Here is a 26,566-nt window from a genome sequence, read left to right on the forward strand (position 1 = left end):
AGAGGGGGAGATTAAGGGCCACGAAGCAGGGGCACGAAGCACATCATTTCCCTTTGTCAAATTGAAAAGGCTTCTTGCTCTGCAGGGGAGGCATGCTCCATGTCACCAGAAGAGCCTCCAGAGGCTGCCTGCCCCTAGGGGAGAAGGACCTCTGTAAACTACCCTCCTTTCTGTCGACACACTGCTGATCACCGGCATAGCATCGGGCCTAGAGCACGGGGAGGTCATTTACTCTCTGCTTAATTTTGTTTTGTGTCAGTGATGATAGTTCCAACCCCTGTTCTTCTGAGACATTCTCCAAAAATAACAGATAATGTAAGAAAAGCAATTAACCTTTGATATATATGAAAGAACAGTAACCCCTCTCTCTCTCTCTCTCTCTCTCTCTTTCTGTGTGTGGGGGGGTAGGTGGGATTTTTTTTTTGGTTGGTTTTTGTTTGTTTGTTTGGGTTTTTTTTCTTTTTTTCTTTTTTTTTTTTTTTGAGACAGAGACTTTCACTGATCTGAGATCACCAAGTAAGCCACTGGCTGATGAGGGAGCCCCAGGAAACCTGTCTCCAGCTTTCCAGCACTGGGGTTGCAATCATGCACTACTCTGCCTACATTTTTCTGTGGGTACTGGCGATCAAATTCCTCTCCCCCTGCTTTCACAGCTGGCACACAAAGTATTTTACCAACTGAACTATCTCCCCAATCCCACCTACAGTGACTTCATGACTAACAATAACCATGGCATACTTTGTGACTGTTACGTTCATAGCAAAACCTGACATAAGTGCTTTGCCAGTGTTACATATTTGACAATTACATAGACTTAGCAGTAAAATCTAGCAAAGCAGATGCTGCTATCCCCATTCTACAAAGAAGAAACTCAGGTACAAACTGAAAAGTTGGACTTACTCAAGTCAAACAGCTACAAAATGGCAAGGCCAGGAAACATCCCTGAGTTTATTATGTCTCAAAAGCCTACATTTCCTTCCCTACAGACAAAGTGGTGGTCTTTGGGTGGGCAGAGCCAGATAAGGGTATGGGGTGTAAATCTCTCCCACATGAAGCTCCATATTCCGGTTTGCAGATGTCAAGACACTGGGCTATCAGGGAGAATCAGAAGTACACAGATGAGAAGGGCAGGGTGATAAGGTAAGTCATGAGCAGAAGCAGCCTCAGAGGACCAACTCCACAGAACCAGACCCTTGGGGGACGCTAATATACGCTTGTGAAAAATGGTCGTTCCCCCAGAGCAAAGGCATGCGTGTGACCACTTCGCCTAAGGATATAGCAAGAGAGACCCAGCTAGCTTCCTCACCCACCAAAGTGTCTCTGACAAGCCTGCTCAGCACAAGACTTCCTCCTGAAGAGATCTTGCTATTGTAAACATGTGGCTTTCAGCCCTTTCTCACAGTTATCCAAAGAGATGCTTCATGAACAGGTGGTGACAATTGCTTCTAAACAGTCACATGCAGATGGTGAGGCCCAGGCCCCAACAGGGACTGAATTTGAGAATTGAAAACTGTTCCTTGTTTAGATTCTGAACAAAATCCAGGCCATAAAGTATATGCTTAGCCAACCATTGATAGCTGGATAGTCCAGAGATCTAAGTTAGAAAAAAAAATCGATGAAATGGTTGCTAATAATAATCTTCAATACTCATAGACTGGAGCCTAGCCTAACTGACATCTGAGAGGCTTCCTCCAGCAGCTGATGCAGAGACCAACAGCCAAACTTTAGGCAGAGAGGTATCCCAAATGTAGAGAACTCCATCAGCTCCCTCAGCTTGGAGCTCCAGAAATTCTAGTGGAGAAGTGGAGGGAGAAATTTAGGAGCCAGAGGCCTCAAGAACCCCAAGGAACCACAGCCCACAGAATCAACTAAGCCGGGCGCATGGGGCTTCCAAAGACGGAAGCAGCAAGCCTGGCCGCGTATATGAGTCTGGACAAGGTCCTCTGCATATGCCATGATTGATTGCCTGGTGTTTTTGTGGGACTCCCAACAGTGGGAGTGGGAATGTCTGACTCTTTTGCCCTCTGTTGCAACCCTTTTCCTCCTACTGGGTTGCCTCACCCAGCCTTGATATGAGGGTTGGTGCCTAGTCTTATTTTGTCTTGTTATGATGTGTTTGGTTGATGTCCCAGGGAGGTCTGGAGAAGGAGGGAATCGGGGGAGATGGGGCGACTGGGAGGAGTGAAGGGAGGGAAAACTGCTGTTGGGATGTAATTTCTGAGAGAATAATTCAAAAAATATGCTTAGCAAGCTTTTATTGCAAAGGCGCATTTATGACTAGATGGTGAATGGGTCAAAAGTACCAAACAATAGCAAGCTTCCTAAGTCACCATTGAAATAAGGCAAGAACTAGGGAAGGAGATGAACTGCCAACAGGACAAGGATTGTTGGTAAGACGTTCTGAACTCTTCTTACCTTATGTTAAGCACGGTCTAAGCATTGAGGATAGAGTAAAAATCTCTGCCCTCAGAAACCAATGTAGAGATGTCTAACTGGTCAAAATGCTAAGATTGGAGACTAAGTACTCAGCTCTAAGTAGGACATCTTTAAAATGGCCTCACCCCGCCAAGGCTCTGGGAACACCAAGGAAGAGCGGTGGAAAAGCACCAAAGAATGGGCAGGAGGGTAACAAAATGCTGCCCAATAACCATGGTACGGCTTTTGTGCCCAGGAGCTCACAGCATATGGGTTATCTATACTAGATCCAAGAAGAGGAAAGAGAGGTGCTCTCTAAGCCCTACTCCTTAATGAGGAGCTGTTAGCGGCTGAAGGCTACTGGGGAAAGAGACGCCTTCTTTTGTGAGTGTGTTTGCACTGGTCAGTGTTCCGTGCTCACACCAATGCACCTATGGATAGCACTACTTGGAATTGGTGTATATGTGTGTATATTTAAAATATGTGTAGGTAGGTATATATATTTATGTAGGTGTATATACATATCATGTTATCTATATTATGTGTTTTACATTATCTTGTCAATAATTGAATCAATATTCAAAAAGTCAATTTCTAGAATTTTGAGAGAATTTTGCATCGAACCTATAAATCAATATCAAATTGAGAAAATTGATATATGAATATTAATCTTCCTAGCCACAAACAAAAAATCTCTAGCTTTCTCTTAATTTATTGAACATTCCCATGACTTCAGCACAATTTTGTAGTTTCTGCCATAAAGATAATGTATATGCTTTGCTAGATGGCTATGTGGTGTTTCACTTTAGAGAAAGTGAAAGTAAATAGTACTACAATTTTTATTTTACATTTCACAGTATTTTTGAGCTAAAGGAAAAGGATTGATCTTTGTTAATAACTTTATAAAGAATAACTTATTATATATTAACCATACAAAGGACAAAGAAAACAAAATAAACAATTCTACTTTTAAAGGCTTGAATAGATGCCTCATGATGATGGGCTCACTGCTATTAAGCATGTGAAAGATACTTCACATTATATATTATCAGGAAAATGCAAAATAAAATTCTGATGGAATCTCTCTACATAGCTCTTAGAATGACCAATTTCAAAATATGGACAGCATCAAAACTCACTGCACAAATAGTCATGTCAGCAAAAGAGATATTTCATTTATATTTTTCAGTACATTGTGTAGTATTACTTCTTTCCTCTCTTCCTGTATCAGTGGGAATTTCAGTATGTGGTTGGAAAGGACAGTGTGGAGAAAAGACATCCTTCTGTGCCTCAAAACCTGAGCATTCTTGCCACTATGTAGGATGTCAGTTGCTGGCTTTTTAAATAGTTCCTTTACCAAATTCAAGACAGTATTCTTCATTCCTCATTTACTACTTTGTGAGTATTTTTTCCCCCATGGGTGATACTGATTTTTTTTTACCTTTTTAAAAATTTATTTATATTTGTATATATTACAGTTTTTTCACTTTGTATTCCAGCTGTAGCCCCTCCCTCATCCCTTTCCAATCCCACCCTCCCTTCCTCATCTCCTCCCATGCCCCTCCCAAGTCCACTAGTAGGGGAGGTCCTCCTCACCTTCCCTCTGACCCTAGCCTATCCAGTCTCATCAGGACTGGCTGCATTATCTTCCTCTGTGGCCTATTAAGGATGCTTCCCCCTCAAAGGGAGGAAATCAAAGAGCCAGCCACTAAGTTCATGTCAGAGATAGTTCCTGTTCCCATTACTAGGAACTGCCATGGGCTACATCTATGCAGGAGTTTTAGGGATTGCAGGTTATCTCCATGCACATTCCTTGGTTAGAGTATCAGTCACAGAAAAGACCCATGGGCTCCGAATTTTTTTATCTGTTCCTCTCCTTGTAAATCTCCTGACCCTCCAAGCATTTCTACCTCCCCCTTCTTTTATATGATTCCCTGCACTCTGCCCAAAGTTTGGCTATGAATCTCAGCATCTGCTTTGATACACTGCTGAGTAGAGTCTTTCAGAGACCCTCTGTGGTAGGCTCCTGTCCTGTTCACTGTTTTCTCCATCTTCTGATGTCCATCCCCTGTGTCTTTCTGAATGAGGATTGATCATCTTATGCAGGGTCCTCCTTCTTGCTTAGCTTCTTTAGGTGTACAGATTTTAGTATGATTATCCTATATTATATGTCTAGTATCCACTTATAAGTGAGTATATACCATGTGTGTCTTTCTGCTTCTGAGATATCTCACTCAGGACGATCTTTTCTAGTTCCCACCATTTGTCATTTGCCAGCAAATTTCATGATTTCCTTGTTTTTATTTGCTGAGTGGTATTCCATTGGGTAAAAGTACCACAATTTCTGTATCCATTCCTCAGTTGAGGGACATCTGGGTTGTTTCCAGATCCTGGCTTTTACGAATAAGCTGCTATAAACATGCCTGAGCAAGTGTCCTTTTTGTATACTTGAGCATATTTTGGATATATGCCTAGGAGTGGTATCGCTGGATCTTGAGGAAGCGCTATTCCTAATTGCCTGAGAAAGCACCACTCTCTTGCCTTCAGATTTTTATGTGAAAACAATATTTCACGTTATTTTATATATAAAAAAATCTTGCATCCACCTCTGAATTTATTCACTCTTCATACCTTCCCAGAAACCCCAAATGAAAAGACTGCTTCTAATTCCTAATTACCAGAACTTAAACATCATCTCTAACATCTCAATGACAGTTCCCTCCTTCAGTCTGACAACTGGACTCTGACTGCTAGAAACATGACGCACGCCCCCTCTAAAAACCCAGAACCTTTGTTATAAATCCCCTTGCTTTACCGGGTAGAGCATCACTCACCTACATATTTTAGAACTCAGAAGGCTGACACAGGGGAGTTGAGAGCTGGAAGACCAAGTTGACCCATATTAAGAGATCATATCTAAAGAAAATACCTGTGTTCTTCATCACGGTGCTACTTACAAATAGGAGGAAAGAAAGCGTGGCTTCAACATGCTTAAGTCCCTCTGGGAAGATCTAACATTTATTCTTATGTCACAATCTGCAATGTGAAGAGAAATGGAGCAAAGAAATGGAACAAGTCAATCCATTCTAATGAGTAAAATTTTATTATGAGAAAGAAGAAACATAATCAGTTAATTCATTTTAAAATAATGACCAGGTGCTCCGTGGACTCCATACCTCCAGATATGACTACTTATTTTTTTCTTTACCCCACAAACTCTAGTTACACAAAAGCGATTATGAGCAAATGTGCAATAAAACAGCAGGTGATGCTGAACGGAACTCAGAATACTGCCTGGGGGTGGGGAGTCATTCATTCTTAAGCATCCCAAAACACTATACTCTGGGAAGCGTTCTGAATATTAATTTTAAATATTTAGAAACTTCAGGGTGTCTTAAATACAGATATTCCCCATTTTACAATTGGGGAAAACTGAGTCAGCACTCCTCAATGGCTCCAGATTTCTGCAGAAGGTAACCCCAGAAGGGCACTCAGCACAATTTGATTAAGAGGCATAATTAGGAACCCTTCTTTTACTTAGCTGAGTCACCTGGTGTCTTGTTGCATACTTCTACCAAAATTAAATGCATTAATTTTTAAAATTGAGTCCTGGAGAGTCTCATCTGAAAGGTAATCAAAGTAAATTATATTATTAAGTGTTAGAAGGTCCAAAACACAAAATAAAATAAATATGTATAAAAAGCTAACAATGCTTTAGGCAAAGAATGAGGAAATTGTTGGTCATATTATTATTGAAGCTGCTACCAGCGTTAGGCAGAGTCAGAGGCTACAAATACTTTCATTTTCCTAGCAGATAATTTTCTCCAGCAAGAAAGAAAGCACACTAAAAATAGAGCTGCTAGCTGGCTATTTTATGTGACCATGACATAAGCAGATAACTCTTTTGACTACATTTTTAGAGCTGAATGGAAACTCTCTAATAAAGAGGAGAAAGATTGTGGGGGAGGGGCGATCATGAAAACTTCACATTCTTATAAGATCTCATTGGGTATATAAGATGTCTCGTAAGAGCAATCATCTGCCACTTGTGTTCTGTGTTCTGTCCGTATCAATGAAGATATCTTCCAGAAGAAGAACTCAAAAGCCCTGAGTCTTCTGGGACAGCTCTACAGTAAACCTTTGGCCAAGGTATCTTCTGGAGTCTAGAGGCATTTTTGCTCAGGAGTGAAGAAATTTACCAAACTTGTGGAGCTCCCAAGGGAAATTGGCCCCTGCCCCCTAAGAGCACATAACAGAAACCACAAGAGAAACCTTGGATATAAAGCAAAGTTAATGACTTCCTGAAGCAAGGAAGTTGATAACAAAGGGGAAGTGTCAAACATTTGGTAGAGAAAGAAGTAGGCAGAATTCAGCAGCACAAGAACTCCAAAGGGAAAAACAAAACGGAAACAAGTTTTTCCGGGCACACAGTACACCAGCGGCTAAATGCATTGGAGAGGTTTCTTGGGGTCATAAAGATTATGGAATATTGCATCAGCTCTCTGTTTCTGTTGCATCAAGACAGCTTTCTTACTATCATTTGGCATAGTCACTCTGTGATCTCCATACAGGGAGCGACTCTAGCTGTTACAGCAATAGGAATTCCTCAACATATCTGTGGTTCACAACAATTCAGACAAGGAACTGGCACTCTGTAGCCTGCAGGCTGAATCCAGCTAGGTGCCTAGAAATAAAGCTTTATAAAACTTTATTGGAACACAGTTATATCTGTTCATGTTCCTAATATCTATGGCTGCAATCAAGCTAGAGAGGTTTCAAAGCTCCAAAGAACAGACATAGTCATAAAATTAGAAGTTCAATATAGCCAGGCATGATGGGACAACTTTTGCCTTTAATCTCAGCACTCCAGAGAGAGAGGTAGGAGGATTTCTATGAGTTCAAAGCTAGCCTGGTATGCAGAGTGAGTTCCAGGCCAACCAAAACTATATAGTGAGACTGTGTATTAAAAATAAAAAATAATAAAGAAGTGGCAGAAAAAAGAGACATTTTTCAATATGATTTGAGTTCAGATTTGCAAACAAAATGTAGAGATTAAAAAGGTGTGTCAGGTCATGTAATGCATATTGTTTGAATTTATATGCAAAATCATGAGATGCTTGAGTATTTGGGGTAAATGTAAATGAGTCCTTGCAAACAGTTTAGTCACATTAAGCGAAATGGATAATGCACTCACTCTAGGAAAAGGGGTCTAATCCAAGGGAATGACAGTGAGTGTGAAGAGATCCACAGGTTTTGCACAGCATTAGGAGAAGCCTTTAGGGGCTCACACAAGAAAGGATTTAATTTTTCTCCCATTATAAAAGGCTGGTAACAGACTAATTAGATTCTATCTATTGAGGGGAGCCCTCAAAGATCATCTCCAGCCGTCTTTATCCCCACTCTGCATCTAAATTCATATCACATTATTCTTATCACCATGGTTGAAACACAGGCATTCTATATGAAGATGTTATATCTATGTGTAAACAAAGGAATGAGCAGAAAAGGTAAAAGTGGGAACGGAGGACAACTCAGTGGATAGGGCGCTTGATGTACAAGCATGAGGACTGGAGTTCAGATCTCCAGAACTTATATAAAGCTGGGTGTGTTAGCACTCATCTGCTTCAACCAAGGTAGAAGCAAGGGCTGATGCCCTAGATTGTTCTCTGAACGCCGCATGCTCTCTTTGTCACATTCCTGCCTGTGCTCACACATCACACACATGAACACACACATGTCAAAAGAAATAAAGAAGTATTAACTAGTCTGTTTATATAGGGAGAATAATGTCATTCCGTCATTCCTAGACATCTTTGAGACTTCCCATCACTAATCATTAAAAAATCACAGTTGCCTCTAGAGTAGAGTAACTCAGTAACAGTGTTTTTATTGGAACACTTTGCAAGACTTAAGCAAAGTCAGGATTCTTAATTATAAAAAGTGGAGAAATGAATTTGGAGCAAAGACAAACTGTCTGCTATGGAGAGTTATTAGCTTTGATGACAAGGGAATCAAGATTATTGTCCAGGCTTCTAATCAGACAAGTATGTGAATGTTTATTCTAATAGTTACCTGTGTGGGAGGAGAAAGAGCTAGATGAAGACATTGAGACAAACAATAAGTGAAGTATGAGCTAGGCTTAGGATATGTTGACTGTGCAGTGCCTGTGGGGAGATTATTGATCAGGAGAGCCTGGGGATAATGAGAAAAGCCTGAAAAGATGACATAATGCAGAAAGTGCTGTATGTCTGATTCAGATGCCTATGACTTTCTTCTGTATAGATGGCTGATCATCATCTCTTCACAAGCTTTAGTCTTTAAAAAGATGCCAGCCATTTATGATGTTTCAATGACTCTCTCTCTGAAAACGTAAAGGTTTTTAATTAGCCAGTGAATTTGTTTGATGTTCACGAGAATATAAACGAAAAGCAATTTTTATAGCCTCCCAGACAATTTTACTCTTATTTGCTAAAAGATATTTACCTTGTGTTTGGTTTATTTGGGTTTTTCAGAATTATTCATGACAGAAAAGACACAAATAGGCAATTATATTCAACACAAGCAGCTGCTGGGAGATGTCCCTGAACTGTGGAACTAACATCTGATGCAGCAATGACACTGGGTGACAATGCTCATCCTCAGAGTGGACAAGAACATCTGTAACCTTACTCAATCCAATTACGAACAACTTTGTGTCATAATCTCTTCCACTCGGTATTTTGGCTCCTTCAATTAGATAATTGGATAAGATTAGATGAATTGGATTCGCATGGTTTCAGGTAATTGTAAGACCATTTCACTTGACCCCAGGGCAACCACTGTCTCTCACTGCAGTCTAGTCCTGGTTAACTGCAAGGTTCTTAGAACGAGACTCCTCGTAGAGAATCTGGGATGGACAAAAATTTAAATCCAAACAAATGGGAAGTTCACTGCGCAGTGGTTCTTTTGTTAGCTTCCTGTCACATGAGAAATCAAACTGAAAGAGAGGAGAATTATTTTGGTTCAGGGTTTGAAAGGTTTTGGCCCACTGTGAGCTTGCTTCTGTGGTTTCACAGCCACAATAAGAAAGAACCTCATGATGGAAGGGCCCAGCGGAGCAAAGCTGCTCCAGTCACAGCACCTCGGAAGCAGGAAGAGTGAGCGTGAGATGGGCCAGGAACTAGATATATCTTTTAAGGGTACACCCCTATTGACCTATTTCTTCCAATAAGCTATCTTACAGTGATCAATTTCAGCCGTGAACTCAGCAACGGATTGAGCCATTAGTGCCGACATGATACAAATCACCTTTTAATCACCACCAATTGAAGACAGAATTCTAACACATAGGGCTCTCGTGGGAGTGGAGAGAGAGCTTCATATCCAAACCGCAACACTACTCCGTGAGGAAGTGCTAAGGGAGCAAGCCACACCTTCAGAAGATCATCTGTAGGGAAGCACAGGGTTTCGACTGAACTCAGGCTAGGTGAAGGTTAAGGCTCCCAGAGTGCAGAACGACACAGGAATCTTTCAAAATACACGTGATTCTAAGTTCTTTTCGGTATAAATATCAAAGAGCACACTCCAAATTATTTGATTTTTTTCTTTTGGTTGGTTGGCTGCTTGGCTGGTTTAGTTGTTTGGTTTTCATAGATCATGTCTATGCAGCCAAGGTTGGCTTGAAACTCATGATTTCTCTGCCTCTGGCTCCTAAGTGCTAGAATCTAAGCATTTGCCACTCAGTGTGAATTCTGTGGTACTAAAGTAGATAAAATAAAGTACAGGGAATCCTCTAATGTGCTCTACAGTGTCTTTGTCTCATCTCTATTCTTTTGTTCTGAGAATCCCTTCAACATTCTTTCTGGTAACTGCCAAATCATAACACTTTAGGCCTCAGATTTTAGCTCTACACCTGGCCTCTCTGATAAAGAAGGAAGTGTAGAAGTCATGAATACTGAGCTAATCAGCTTCGTATTATAATAACAAATGTCTGAGATAAGTCAGCATACAAAGAGGAGAAGTTTCTCTGGACCCATTGCTTCAGAAGTGGCTAGTCCATGCTCTGCCTCACCACTTGTGCTCCTGTGCTGAGGAAGTATATCATGTCAGGAGCACATAGTGGAGAAAGAGTCTCATCCCATGGTGGACAGAAAGCAAAGTGGAATGAGGGGCTTAGGTCCCAACACACCATTTAAAGGCATAACTCCCAAGGATTAACTTCTTTCTGCCAGGCTCCATCTCACAAAAGTTTTACCACTGTATAATAGAAGTATAGGCTGTTGGATACATTTTCAACACATACGCCTACAGGGAACACTGACCCAAGCTAGAGAAAACAATTTTTATGAAGTATTCATGGCTTCTGTCTTCCCATCAACTTGTCATTTGTAGGTTCACATGACTTGTTCCAGCAAGAGCATCAAAGAGTCACATGTAATATCAAAAGAAATGTGAATCTCCTGTATACTGACTAATTGTGCCAGGCTCTGACCACATTTAAGTCACTGGGTCTTTACCTGAATAAGAAGACCAAGGACCTCTGTGAGCCAGTCTGCTCTCCAAAGCAAGTCCAGGACCGCCAAGGCTACACACAGAAATGCTTTCTTGAGAAAACAAAAATAAATAAACAAACAAAAAGGAAGGCCAAAATCCCTGCCTTCCATTCAAAATATCATGATGGAAATGAAAGATAATCCTTTAGATAGTTAAGACAATGAGTAACAAACCTCGGGCCCTTTGGTACATCCCAACAAACACAAAGGTCCATTTTTATTAAGTACTCAAGTAGTGTTTCTTTGTGCACTTCTGTCAAAAAATATGTTTAAAAAGCATTTTAATAAAGAAAAACTATTGTTGACAACAATCCAGTAAGTGTGACCTTAATTAGTGTAATTGTTAATATTAGCATCTGCTCAACTCTAATAATGACAACAATGCTGCTTTAATTTATCAGGAGGGTTATATTCACATTAATAATTCTTCCTGATTCTGGAAGTAAAACATTTCTGAGGAAAATACAGACATATAAAAAGAATAGAATTTCCCCCATGGAGATGAATGGGAATCTGGTAAGGAGTGTCACCCAGATCCACAGAACAAATGACGGATTTATGAAGGGTCATGAAAGGAGCTTCTCCAAATGAGTTTTCATCCTCTCTATTAAACAGGTATTGCTTTAGCTCTAAAATAGTTTTTTATTATTATTCTAATTGTGTGTATGTGTATGATGGTGTGTGATTGTATGCCTGTGAGTGCAGATGCCCCTGGAGGCCAGGGGAGGGCGTCAGATCCTCCACAGCTGGAATTACAAGTGTTGTGAGCAAAACAACAGAGGTGCTAGGAACTAAAACTTGGCTCTTCTGGAAGGGCAGTACGTGTTGAGTACCACTAAGCTGCCTCTCCAGTCCCAAGTTCTTTAATGTTCACTTGTACTTTGTAGAGTGCACCACTTCCTGTCATTCTCTTGTTAACTGGAAGAAGAGACAGAGTCAGAGGCCATATATCATCATCAACTTCAACAAGACAGTGCTCCCCCAAAGGGCTATTTTTAACAAGTGTAAACCACTCTTTAGGATGCTAAAACAAAAATGTATTTAGTTTACCTGTCCACAGAAAGATGAAAATTATCCATGCCCTGTGTCCCATAACAAGGCAGCATGTCCAGATTCTAATTGGTGCCAGTAACATTCTGTAACTATTCCCTCTAACTGCTGGCTTTATTAGGCATGCACTCACACAAAATATAAATACTAAATAATTTACTGAAAGAAAGTTTTTATTGGAGATCTCATGCACGGCTAATTTGTCCATGATAGCGAGATGTAAGCTGAATTGTTTTCATCTAATTGATGTTCCCCTCAAATGCTTGTTTTCATTAGTAAGTGCTTGTCCTTGCTTTTCCTTATGCAGAGTAAATATTGTAATGATTCGGAATGTCTGTGTGCTTGCAATGAGATTTGCTGCCTTGGATTTCAAGCCGGGGCAATGTCATAGACAACCCCGTAAGGAATGTGAACTTGGACCTTACTATTCACAAAGTAACCAGCCAACTGGTTTCCCTCAAGACCTTGTTAGAAATAAGGAAGCCCTCAGTGAGTGTGTGCACATAAACTGAAAAAAAAATCTAACCTAGAATATGAGGAAATGCTCAGGATTCCAAATATTGCACTCCTTTCATTATTCCACAATGACATATTGGGGGCTAAGCCACTGTATGTACAATGTTCAGTACAGAAAATAAGCTCGAGATATTAACATTTTTGAAGAATTGCTGTTTTACTGCACCTGAGCCTGATTTCCTGTGAGGATCTGTCGTTGACACCTAAGCAACAAAGTTAGAATAGCCATGTAGGGCAGAGCCAACTTAGGACAGAGTCAAGATTTTACGTTTTGTTGTAGAATGTTGAACAAAAAAATGCCCAATGTGAGATATGTTTTTTATTTTTTTCATACTTTCATAAAACAAAATACCTTTCAGATGAGAAAAGAAATGTTATGATAGGTAACATAGATGACAAAGCTATATGATACAGGCAATATGGATGATTAATAAATGGCATTCACTTATTATTAAATATTATTCATAACTGAGTTGATGATTTTTCAGAGATACTCCTGCTTATGTCCTCTATCTGTAGAACTCTACAATTCCAGGTCCAGAAGAGTTCTCAAAAGTCTCCTCAGTCTTTCCTCTACTTTCCACTTCTAACCATGCAATATTTGCTTGAGAATCCTAGATTATTCAAAATTCACTATACATAGAAGGCAGCCCATTCTGATTTATGAAAATGAAAACAAATATATGTAAATATCTCCCTTCTTCACAAATAAGCCTCTTTGTGCCTTTTTACCAGAGGCCATCTTTGGTACTGACAGAGTCCACATCCTAAGTCTCTGAAGCTACTCCTCTTGCTTTCTCTACTCTGTCCTCTGACTGTGCTTGCGCTACAGCTCTAAGTAGCAAGAGTGGAAAATCACTACCATTAGGATTAACGATTGCTTATGGCTTATAGTTCTCAGATCCGCCTTCTTCTTCCTGAAATGTGTTTACACATACATCAATTTTGTTAGAAAATATTATTGAATTATAGGATGAGTGATTCTTGAAATCTAGGCATTATTGTAGGCCCTAGAGGCATAGTAGCAGATATAGAAATCTCCTTGCCCTTATGAAGTTTTTATTCTGACAATGAGAGATTACAAAATAATACCAATAATACAAGATGATGATGATAACAATGATGATGAGAGCAATAGCAATAATTGTTGCTCTATAAGAAGTAATATAGTGATGTAGAAGGGAGTATTATTCAAGGGGAAAGAAACAATATTTGAGCAGAAAACTGAAGAAAGAAAAAATATTCAGACTTGGGAAATAATACTTCAGGGAAAGGTGACAAATACTGAAAAGCCCTGAGCAGGTCAAATGCTTAACTTGAGAGGGTCAACAATGAGGAAAACATAGTTGGAACTCAGTAACCTCAGGAGCAAAGAGCAAAATGCTGCTTATACAGATCTGTGGCCATTGGAAGTTCCAGCCAACTAGACTGGGAGAGTTACTCTCTATATGAAGCCAGTGCAGAGATATTGACAGGAGTTTTGTTGTTGTTGTTTATTTGTTTTACAAATACAAAGAGTCCAACATGTAGAAATAAACCCTAAATAAATGGAGATATGTGGAGTATGTAATAAATAATTAAAAATAACCACTATAAAGATTATCAATGAGCTTAAGAATATGATATGTAAATAAAATGAAAATACAGACTAACAAAGAGATAGTAAATATTAAAAAGAACTGTAATTGTGGATCCTGGAGAATATAATACCTGAAAAATTTAAAATTCACTAAGGTGATCCAAGAACAAGTTTGATTAAGTAGAAGAAAGAAAATATAGTGACTGAAGAAGCATTATTTAAAATTATACATTCAAAGGAGAAAAGAAAATAAGAATGAAACAAATACATAAATGTGTAAAAGACTAGGAAAGGCCTGGGGGGATTGCTCAGTGAGTAGAGAGCTCACAAAACAAGCATGAGGACCTGAGTTCAAATCCCTATAAGGCTCATTTCAGATACCTGTAATCTTAAAACTCAAGAGGCAGAGAAAGAATCCCCAAGGCAAGCTACCTCGCTAGACTAACTGGAATTGGTGAGGTCCAGGTTCAGCAAGGGACACGAGACGTCACTTGGATGAGCATAGCAGAGAGCAATCAAGGAAAACAGTCAATGCCGACTTCAGAGCACAGAACCTGAATACACAGTTCTTTAAAGACTATACACCGTGCAGCCATTTTTTATGACTACACATCCAACATGACTAATGGCCAGAGAGATACAAAACAAAACCACAATGATTCTCAGCTGTTAAGGTGGAGTTAATGTTCTCAAAAACAACTGTCAAGCACTGGTGAAAATTTGTGTGGAAGAGGATGGAGTAGAAAATAATAAATCCATTGTGCAAAATAATTCAGAAGTTCCTAAGAAATATGTGATCTATGAATAGCATTTCTTGGGATTTATCCAAAAGAATTAAAATGAAGACTTCAGAGATTTTCACTTCATGTGCATTGGTACATATTTCACAATAGCCAAGAGTAAGAATATAAACTCCCATTATAGGTGAAGGAATTTTTTTAAATTAGTATACACATATAATGGAAAAAATGTTGCCATTTGTTATGGCATGGATGGGTAGTCAGACAGTTTTTCTATATAAAAAATAAGCCAATTACAAAAGGATAGTTCGCTATTAGTCTACTTATGTGAGGTATTTAAGGTAATCTAACATATAGAAACAAAATGGTGGTGCCTGTGGGCTACGGAAGAAAGTGATTAAGGTGTTGAGGTTTAATGGAGTTACAATCATATAAAATTAGCATGTTCTAGAGAGCTGCTATTCAACAAGTTACATGTAGTTAACGTTACACTGCATGAAAATGAAATAAGACTGATTCCATATCATGGTTTTTTATAATTAAAACCATTAGCAGGAGTCACACACATGTGCTTTATCTACCTTTTGCACAGTCAACACATCTAAATTAGACAAGCCATTTCGGATGAGGGTTGTGCCTTCAATGCAAAGTGACAACTCTTTGTTCCATGTTCCTTAATGAGCCAATATATAACTGTGGATGTTACCTTTTCTGGAGTCAGAATCCTCAGTTTAAAAAGGCTGAAATAAATGAACTCTATAGTTGGTCCTAAATGTGATTTGTCAGCCTTTACAGCCCCATCCAGTTTGATTCTGTATGACTCTAAGTTTTTCATTTACTCAGTAAAACCTGGATATTAAAAAGCAATGTTGTCAACTAACTGTTTTTAGACCAACTTAATTTTACATTGTCAAGCAGCTCATTGGGTGATTTTTTTCCTTCAGTCTATTCTGTGCTGAATTTTATAAGTTGGAAACTCAATATATCTATGTGCCTCAGGCACAACGGTTGACAGCAACCCATGAACCCATCATGCCCCCAGTCATAGGATGTGATTACCAATAATCCTAATTCTGGGATATAGCTTGCTTGCCAGTAATTACAGCTGTAGCTGAATGCTTGCAGCGTTAGTATTAGCCTGGAGTCGCAGCTCCCACCTCATCTTAGGGAAACGGAACAGTGAGTTGGTTTCAAAGGAAGGTTTGCTGCTATTTTGCCTGGAACGCTTTTTAATTGGGTATCATTTAGAAACTTCTAAATCCCATTTTGGAGCTTCTGGTCATTGCATTACCTATTGAAGCCCTAAAAGCTAGTTATGGGGCATGCCTAAACCATGTGAATGTCAAAGCAAAAATTACTATCATCTCTGCTCTCTTCAGAGAATGAAAAGAACCAGCATCTTGACCTTTTTTAAAAATACATACTACTAGAAACCAAAGATAGCCAAGCTGCATGAGAAAGTTCTTGTGAATTTGGGGATGAAATTGCACTTCTAATTTAAGAACTTGCCATCCAGTTAGCTAGATTTTTACTTCTTAGAGTTTCCAGAAGTGCATGCACTATATAAATGTTCAATTTTGGTTTCTCCACCAAATCCCCAACTGGAGACTAGAAGAAACTCTACCTTAACCATCTCCTCCCCACCCACATTCAGTGAGTCAGCAATCCACACATTCCACTTCCTAATGGACCTGGGACCTACTCTCCCTCCTGCAGCACCATCACTGCAAAAGCAGCTAAAGGTCTCATTACTTAAGTGGGCAAGTGGTTCACCTGTCCCTTGTTCAGCTACTTTCAAGCTCTCCTACACCCAAATGTAAGGGAGGACTTTACCCGAATACAAACTGAAGACTTCCTTCTTCCAAATGCATAATGGCTTTCTGTAGAGCATAGTACACTCAACTTTAGCTTGCCACTTTCTACCTCTTCAGCGTTGTCTCTCAAACTTCCTCCTTCCCTTGCAACCACGGGAGCCCACAAAAGGCCAATTAACCTGTTTCCAAATGCTCCACACCCTTGCAAATGTTTCTATTCCCTACCATGAATATAAAATGATATGTACATGTATCTATTATTAAAAATACTGTTCACTTTTACTCTGGTGCTCAAGCTCTGTTTTCTACGGCCCTTTGGAAAGCACCCATCATCTTCCCTATGTGCTTTCTTAGAACACCACCAAACTCAGACAACCCTTTTAATTCACTCACAAAATGTTTGAAAAGCAACTGGAGATTTTAGCATGAATAATGAATCATCCGTCTTACCCTAGGGAAGCCCACATTCCTGTGGCTTTCGCGTCCCATTTCATTTTCTGGACCACAATGTCCTTGAAGAAGGTGATTGTACTCATGATGTGTCAAAAGAATAAGTGACTACAAACTAGCTTTTATTGCAGTTCATTGAAATTGAACTGGATCATTGCTCACTTGGGTACATGATTACACAGATATGTAGACAGTCAACTAAGTGGGTGACATCTGTGCTTTAGTAGCCACGTTCTGTCTGTCCTAGGTGTCCAATGTGTGTTCCAATCACTCCTTTTTTAATGTTTTAATTTTAATTTTTATCTTCACCATTTATTCATCATATATCCCAACCGAAGCTCCCTCCCTCAGCTCCCTCCAGTCCCCTCCTCCCTCTCTTTTCCCCCTATCCCCTTCTGCTGAAAGGCGGAGTTCTCCACTATTGTCATCTGCCCATAGCCTATTAAGTCTCATGAGTACTGCCTGGATTTGCTTCCTCCATGGCCTGGCAAGGCTGCATCGTCAGGGGTGAGTGATCAAAGAACAGTCAACTGAGTTCATGACAGAGGCAGCCCCTGATGCCCTCACTCAGAGATCTACATGGAGACTGAGCTGCCTATTGGCCACATCTGAGAAGGTGGTCTAGTTCCTCTCCATGCATGGTTCTCTGTTGGTGCATCAGTCCCTGCAGGAGCCCCTGGGCTCAGATCTTTTAGCTTTGTTGGTCTCCTGGTGGGGCTTCTGTCCCTCCATGTCCCTCTATTCCCACCCTTCTCTTCTTCCATAAGATTCCCTACACTCTGCCCAAAGTTGGGCCATGAGTCTCAGCATCTGATTTGATCCCCTGTTGGGTGAACACTTTCAAAGGACAGTCTATAGTAGGCTGTTTCCTCTTTTCCACCACTTCTGGTGTCTATCCTGGCTTCAATCACTCTTAAAACATACGGTGCTAGTATGAATGGCTCATGGGCATTAAGGGATCTAGATGCCATACAGAAGCACTCGTTGCAATGACTGTCACAGAAAACTGTTAACACATGCAAATCTGTCTTTGGGTTAGTCTGTGCAGAACATCACTTTACAGATACAAGAGAAGCTGGCAAATGCTGGAGTCTGGTAGACTGTTCAAGTAGGGACACCCAGCAGAGCAAGAATTTCCATGTCCCATCTTCCCAGTCTTCCCAAAGGATTGTCATGTGATCTGAATTAGTGATTGCATTTTTCTAAATTTCACTGGGAAAAGATGAATTGGGGGGGGTTATCCTAAAAATTCCAGCTGAGTGAAGGGAGGGCTTGGTTTTAGAATAATGATGTCTGGAGACTCACTTCATTTCTCGAATGTTTAATTTTTTTTCTATCTGTTGGAAATGATGATATTACTATCACTTTTACACGAAGAGTGTAATGGATACACTTTTACAGCTAAAGACATGTTATGGATAGAAATTTAATTCCTCTAAAATTATCCAGTAGAGAGCCAGAAGCTTTTACCTGATGTGAGGTGATATTTGTAACAAATAAAAACTCACAAAAACACCCTTGTGAAAAGCCCTCTCTCAAGGAGGTCCCCAAGTATATATGAGGCTGCTGGCTAAATTGATAAATTTATGGCTCAAGTTTTACTGGCAATAGAGAATAAATCTTCTCTGAGTTCTCCTAGGAAAGATAAGGAGCAAGTATAGCCAACCTTGGGTGACCTGTGATGATAAGGGCACAGATAATATGGATTTCATAAATTACCCAAAACTGTAACTCTCACCTTGTATGAGCTCTGAGCATTGCAGAAATTCCCTAAAAAAAACCAAATTGCCTCTACCTGGACTAACAACCTCTGAGAGTTTCACCACCAGTCCCCACCCGTGCAGAGGCAGCGACAGAACAACAGCAGAACAGTGGCAGAAAGGCTTCAATAGCTGCCATAGTGATCTACGCTGTAGCACTCAGGACTCTTTGCCCCTAGAGACCTAAGAGGTGCTGGGCAGGTCTCTGTCCCCTAGAGGCATCTAGTGTCTGTCAACTAAAAGAACCCTGTTAGTGACCCCACACTGTGTATGTTTCCCAGGCTAGACCTCAGCAGATCCCCTGAGGGCAAAGAAACCAAGGGCTTCAATAATTCTGAGTCCAGAACTTTTCTCTATATATTTTCAAAGTTGGGAGGGGAACTGGCTTTGAAAGAAGCAAATCTGATCTGTGAATTATTTAACAGTTCTTTCCCCGACAGCTCCCACTCGGGAACTGGCTTCCTGCTCTCGCACACTATGATAGGTCTTCTATCCCTTCTTTATGCCACTTCTGATGAAATACTGGGGAGGTGATACGAAGACACTGAAAATACCTTGGGAGGACAATCACCATAGCAGCACGGGTTATATGCAGTTTAATCTTACCCCGCCCCCAAGCCAAGAATAAAACTCAAGCAGGTGAAAAAGCAAAAAATCATTGACACCTTCTCGATGGAAACCAGAGTGACTCTGAGAAAAATTGGTCTTTGTGTAGCTTCTGTTTCCAGAGACTGCATTCACTGATCATTCATTCAGCAAGTATGTGCTGAGTGTCTGCTGCCTGCCACATAAGTCAAACACAACACTTAGGGTGCACCAGCTCAGCTCCCAGAATGTTATCAACGGCTTCAGCCTGCAATTTCCCTCTAACTGTGTTGCTCTTGCAAACCATCCACTGAAACACTGTACTATCAGAGTTTAAAGCAGGACACTTAGCCTCCTTGAAACCATGGACTCTCAATTTAAAGCCTGGAAAGTTCTAGACAAACAGGAATTTGACCTTTGACAATTTTTGGGTGCGCTTTGGTGATATTTTTTTTTTAATATTTAAGCCTCAGTTTCCCCGTCTGCTGGGTAAAGTTTCAAGACAAGACTATCTCTAAGGATTACCTTTCAGCTTTAGAAGTCACTGAATAAACTGAGCATCTTTTTATGATAAATGAGATTTTTTAAGGGGATCTGAAGGGAGAGGGACAGCCTTCCAATCTTCCCACAGATAAAAGAATTACCAAGTCAAAAGCTGTGAGAGCCCTAAGGACTGCAGTGACCTCACCTAACCTGATTCCCCTCTTTTAGTTGTCCTGGGTCTCTGCTTCAGGCCTTGGATTAACTTGGTCCTTCATGAAAAGGGGCTGTATTCAGAATCCCAGACAGTCCTCCGAGAGTCTCTTTTGTAAACAGTTCAAAGTGTCTTCAGCTCGACTACTTCAGCAATTAAACAGAGTGGTGGTAACCTCACAGGCTCTCAGGTGAAAGGGACCTTTGTTGCCACTCAGTGCCCCTGTACAATGGGAGGGATTGCACAACGAAGAAGAAACGGTCACCACATGAGCAGACCCAGCTTTGAAAATCTTCAGTAAATGAGTTCAAGAGATTGGGGAAGAGGGGTGAAGAGGAATGAGGCCTGACCCCAATTCTAATGTTAGCTTCAAGAAGTACCTTGCTTTTTCTCCAATTTTGCTAACCTCGTCTGGAAAATGGGCAGTAAAAACACCTTTGTTTAAGTGGGCGTGGTTTTTTCTTTCTTTTCTTTTATAATAAAAAAATTTATTCACTACATCCTTGTTGTTGCCCCATCCCATTCTCACCCTCCCTTCTTGTCCCCTAACCCCTGGCAGTCCCACCAGGGGAAAGTGACCAAAGAGCTGGCAAGAGAGTCACTGTCTGATGCAGTCCCCACTCCCCTTACTAGAGGACCCACATGAGGCCTCAGCTGCTCATTTGCTGCCGCTTTGTAGGGGGCCTAGGTCCAGCTCCTGCATGGTCCTTAGTTGATGTTCAGTCTCAACAATCCCCTCTGGGCCCTGGTTAGTTGGCCCGCTTGGTCTTCTTGTGGAGTTCCTGTCACCTGCAGGTTCTTTTGTCTTTCCTCCTACTTTTCCACAAGACTCCAGATACATCACCAATGTTTGGCTGAGTCTCAGCCTCTGTCCTGAGGTGCTGCCAGGTAGCGCCTCTGAGAGGACAACTCTGTCAGGCTCTGTCTCTAAATTTAGCAGAACTCTGTTCATGTGTCAGAGGTTCACATTCACCAACAGAATGGGTCTTTGGTTGGGTCAGGAATTGGTTGGGCATTCCCTCAATCTCTTCTCTATCTGCTCTAACTATATCCCCGCACAGCTTGTAGGTAAATTTGGGGTCGAAGTTTTTGTGGGTGGGTTGGTGTTCCTTACCTGCTAAGAGACTAATCTAGTTAGTGGGTGTCCTCTTCAGTCTCTATGGCCTCTGCTACTAGGAGTCTCTGCTTGAATTCCCCTCATAGCCTTTCCGGAGCCTACCCTGACTTTGGTCTCCAGCTTGTCACAGAGATGTCCCCACCCTCAGTTTCTCTTTTCTCTTCAGCCCTTCTGTCCTCTCGCCGTTGCTCTCCCCAGGTCTGTTCTCCACCCTCTTGAGTCCCTGTGTTCCCTCTCCTGCCTTGTTCCCTCTCTCTCTTCCCTTCTGAGTGAGACTGATCCACCCTCCCTTGAATCCTCTATGTTACTTACATTCTTTGGCCTGTGCCTCTTAGTATGCTTATCCTATACTAGATGGATAAAGATGCTTATCCTATACTAGATGGATATGAGTACATACCGTGTGCATCTTTTTGGGTCTGGAATACCTCACTCGGGATGATCTTTTCTAGTTCTCACCATTTGCCTGTACTTTTCATGATTTCTTTGTTTTTAATTGCTGAATAGTACTCCTTTGTGTACATGTACCACAAGTTCTTTATCCATTTTTCAGCTGAGGGACATCTAGGTTGTTTCCAGATTCTGGCTATTGTGAGTAAAGCTGCTATGAATATGGTTGAGCAAGTGAACTTGTTGTATGGTGGAATATCTTTTGGGTATATACCCAGGACCCAGCTATACCTCTCCTGGGTATATATCCGAAAATGTGTGTGCTTTTATGCTTCTTCACCTTATAGTGCATATTTTTATAAATCTATCTTTACATTTTAGTAAATACTAATAGGGCTTTATATGTCTAGACACTATACATAATGGGTTTATACGAAGTTTTACACATGTAACTTTTATATGCTATATATACTATATCTAAAACATAATTTATAAAAAGGAATATTTGCCACTTCTGATGGCGCTCCTATTTAAAACAGAGGTAGAGGGGATGAAGTGGCTATCCTAATGCTGCAAACTCCTAGAAGCTGCCTTGTGAGAAGGAAGGCATTTTTTTCTTTGTTTTGTTTTGTTTTTTCTTTAACTAAGCCAACACAAATCACCCGGACTAAAATGTGAACATCCCTCCATGACTTTGAATAGCTTGCACCATTGTGTTGCTGGAACAAACGTCAATATAAGATCTCTTCAACCAGCCTCCCCTACTGAGAAAGACCTTCAGAGACACTTTCTCCAATTTGAACTAAAGCTTTCCAGGTCTATGTATAAGCACAAGCAGGGACAGAGATTACCCGTAAGATCACTCCTGCCGTTTTCTTTTCTCATTGTAGCTCCTCGCACTCAGCTTCTTAATGAGCCTCTTGAGCATGTTCTTCGGAGTCTTACCTGTGCCCCTCCCCTCAATTTCTTCTTCCTCCAAAATTGCTTGCTCAACCTAATCACCATGAGTATTTGCTGAAACAAGAATTAAAAAGGTTTTCCCAAAGTCCCATAAGACTGACAGACTGATTCCCCTCTGGAGACGAACAAACAGTACAAATTCTAGAGGCGGGCAGGAGAGTTGGGTAGCAATTTGGAGTCAGAATCTGACTGGTATTCACGACAGAAGAGAGGAGGCCCTCCCCTGGAAAACTGGCAAGAAGCCCGAGAGCTGTACAAACCCCAGTCCTCTGGTGATACTCTGCGCTCTCCCACTTCTCAGAGCACTGAAGTTGCAGAGCTGTCCTGAGTTTGATTTAACTTCCTTGCCAATACACATAGCAGGTTGTTAGGAAACAATTATCTCAGGACCTCCCTCAAAACTGTGCTGTTTTTCAACCCCATTAGTGTTGAGATCGCAGCATGATTGCAGGATGATTTATCTCTCAATACTGATCTGTTCTTACATTACTGGACATTTCCTCAGAACTAAGTCCATCAATCACGCTATCATCTGAACATCTAGCAGCCAGGCTTGCCTGGTGGAGCCTGGCTCACTATTTATCTTACGTGCTGTCTCCAGTTCTTGTCAGTTTTAATTCTGCTCTGCTCTCATTCTCTTCTCCTGTCCCCTGGGGGCTCTGTCTGGGACATATTATTATTCAGTATTTACAGGAATGTCACTTGAAAAATGTCACCGTCACAAGTGACAAAAACTTGGGGTTTGCATGAAATCATCGGTGCCCAAGCGAACATTTTGGATCTTTAGACCATGATGTAAATTTTGCATTGACCCATGAATTTCTAGAACTATTGTTGACCTACTTCAAAAGAAGCCTTGGGACAGGAGTGTGGCATTTCTGAAAGCCTTCAGGTCTAATTTTAAAGTTTCCATTAGGAAGATAGGTTGTTTAATTTCCCATTCTCAGAAAAAAATAAATAAAGATGCCCCCCCTGTTATCGATGATATGCTATCATATATGGCAAAATGCACAGTCTATTTTTAAGCCATGAAAACTTACAATTTTGAATTTTCTGTATTTTACTATTCAATGTGTTTCTTTTTCAGAGGTTGGATTTAGCTTCTTATTTTGTCTTGTACCCACACAGCATTTCTGATGACCCAAGATCTGTCCTAAACATGCAAACACACAAATATTCACCCTGAAAACATGTTTCCTATTACTGACTGTTGAGGTGAGTTGTTTAAGTAGAACTTTGTTCATTAACGTAATAATAGGCAATATCTACTTAACTGTAAAAATTCCAATCTACTCTAATTTCAAAGACAAATACAGTTATCTGTGGTTCACAGATAAGAAAGCTAAGGTACCAAGAGTTCAATCTACTCAGAGAGGCTGTTCAGCCAGTGACTTCATGCCCCACTATGCCATTCTCTGTCTTTACAGAAGAATCAATGAGCCAGCATCTTAGTTAAAATGTCTATTGCTGTACTGAAACAGCATGATAAAAAGAACTTGGAAAGGAAAGGGTGTATTTGGCTTACACTTGCATATGGCTCTCTCAAGGCGGGGCAGGAACCTGGAAGCAAGAGCTGATGCGAAGGCAGTGGGGTAGTGTGGGCTTACTGGCTTCCTTAGCCTGTTTTCTTATGAACCCCAGGAATGTCAGCCCAGGGATGTTATCACCTACAATGAGCTGGGCTCTGCCCACCAATCACTACTTAAGAAAATGCCCGCAGCCTGATCTCCTGGAGGCAATGTCTCAGTGGAGGTTCCCTCCTTTCAGATGAGTCTACATGTGTCAAGTTTACATGTGTGAAAACAGTCACGCAATATTTGGTCTGGTATATCTTCAGGAAAACCAAAGGCCAGCCATATCTTTTTATATTGGTCTTGGTGATTTCATTTGTCCTGGTTCATCATGAATTAGGTAGAAAATGTTCTAGCTTTCGCCAAGATTGCAACAGAAGCAAACCGAAGTTTTGAAGTCTTCATTGGATTTACATTGGTGCCAGGCCACACAACCCATCCCAGCTAAACCGCTGCCTGAGTCACCGGTTTCACCAGAAGTGTGAAAGCCAAGATCCAGCTAAAACTAAAAAAGCTTGGTTAACTTGCTCTGCTAAGTTTGCTTGGTTCCCTTAAAAGATAGCTTACTGGACTCGTAGTTCTAAAGACTAACAAGCTGCTGAGAAGCAGCAAGCACCTATAGGTCCCCTGGCCAGTCTCAGCATCTGACAGACAGTTTGAAGATGTTCAAATGGGCAAGAGGAGGCAAGGATGCATGCCAAGGCAAATCATGAGAACAATCCAGGCAGACCATCTGCCAGCAGGGAGCTCCAACTACAGGAGCCAGAGGGAAGCCTGGAGGCTGGTCTCTAAGAAAGTGGAGATCTTCAAGATGTAGTGGTACTTACAGGAGATCCAGACATGCTCTCCAGAAGCAGCTCTGCCATGTGTCCCATGACTCAAGGAATATGTATGAAGAGCCAGTCTCTGAAGTTCAATCTTCTGGACACACGCTGCTAACACACAAATAACAATGAGTTACTCTGTAGTAGGTGCTTTCACTTTCTATGTTACTAACTCTTCATCTTCTCCACAATGCTGTAAGGCAATGCTATGTTTGATGTATGTATTTATGTAAAGTTAGCCAAAATCATGTAGCCCATAGTCAAATGGACTGAAACCCAAAACCTTGATGTATGGGTCCTGGAAGCTCTGCTCTTAACAATACTCCCCGCCCTACCCATTGCCAGCCCTTGGTGTCTATGTGAGGATTATGTGTGAGCACATATGGGCTATAAACTAGTGGAAGGTACTTGTTCAAATACATGTCATCTTCCCATGCTGTGATTGAAACCGTCTGTATTATTATCAGCAAATGGTTATGAAAACAGAAGCCACTTTACCTACTCTTGGTATTGATAATTCTAGCACAGACCTTGTACCTTTACATGGTCTTCCGGAAATCCCGGACAGCAGAGCTCCAAGGAGAATACTAGGACCTTCTCCACCTGCTGTTCCTATGTAAGAGGGTCTCAAAACTCTCCAAGGCTCACTAAACACCTGTAGAGCCCTGCGGGAGAAGTCATGGGCTTCTCCTACTGCAGCTCTGAGATAGAAGGTTCTCATCCGAAAGCTACATTGAACACACACATCTACTCACTACCTTCTTTGAAGCATCACCCCTTCTCCACTTCTTTTCTTTTTAAAGTTCACACACAAAATACCTCTCCTTCAAAGAATTTGGAGGACAAATATAAAGCTCTTCAAATTGCTAGTGTCTTGTGCTGCCACTTACAAATGTGAGTGAGCGCGAGCATGTGCAGAAATGAGTGTGCACACTCGTGAACACTCAGCCAGCAACTGAACTGCATTTCCATTGGTGTGATTAATGGGACCGAGTACCAGGCACTTCATCCCGGCAATCTCTGTATGAGTGACTGAAATTACTGAAACAGCATGCTCTCGTGCACCCGCAGCCCACTGAGAAAGGGAGGCAGAATGAGAGCTGGACTCCCGGGCTTCGGACTGCCTGGAGTAGCCACATTGCACGTGCGGCCTCTGATTCCATCTCCGAGTGCTGCCGGGAAGACTTCTCAGTAATTGGAGAATGCTTCCCAAGCAGAAAGTCTGGCTTTCTTAATAAACAGTGTATCTGAAGAAGTTCAAAATTACCAGAGGAGAAACACAGCACAGTGGAAGCGTCAGAGTTCTAGAACTGGCTAAAACCGATCTGAGCTATCTGCCATGTTGTCTCTTACAGATCTTTTAACCATGCAATTAGGCAGTTAAGTACATGCAAAATACTTAAAATTAAGCATGCTTCTCATCAATTCAGAGATCAAAACTGTGGAGTAAGTGATCAATTCGCCCTTTCTTCATCCCTCATCCCTAAAAGAACACCATCACTGTTAAAGAAAAAAAAGAAGAAGAAGAAGAAAGAAATAGGATGTTTATCTCAACTCAGCAATTTCATGA

General features: G+C 41.0%; 1 long non-coding RNA gene across 1 annotated transcript in view; it reads right to left on the bottom strand.

Moving 5' to 3' along the window:
* Positions 1-25,107, bottom strand: part of LOC132646716 (uncharacterized) — a 219,639-nt gene extending 194,532 nt beyond the window's left edge. Inside the window, exon 1 of the long non-coding RNA XR_009584966.1 lies at positions 25,000-25,107. This is a non-coding gene — a long non-coding RNA (uncharacterized LOC132646716). The remainder of the gene's footprint in view (positions 1-24,999) is intronic.
* Between the last annotated feature and the right edge of the window lie 1,459 nt (positions 25,108-26,566).

Source organism: Meriones unguiculatus, chromosome 12, assembly GCF_030254825.1.
Source record: "Meriones unguiculatus strain TT.TT164.6M chromosome 12, Bangor_MerUng_6.1, whole genome shotgun sequence".
In the NCBI taxonomy this organism is placed as follows: domain Eukaryota; kingdom Metazoa; phylum Chordata; class Mammalia; order Rodentia; family Muridae; genus Meriones; species Meriones unguiculatus.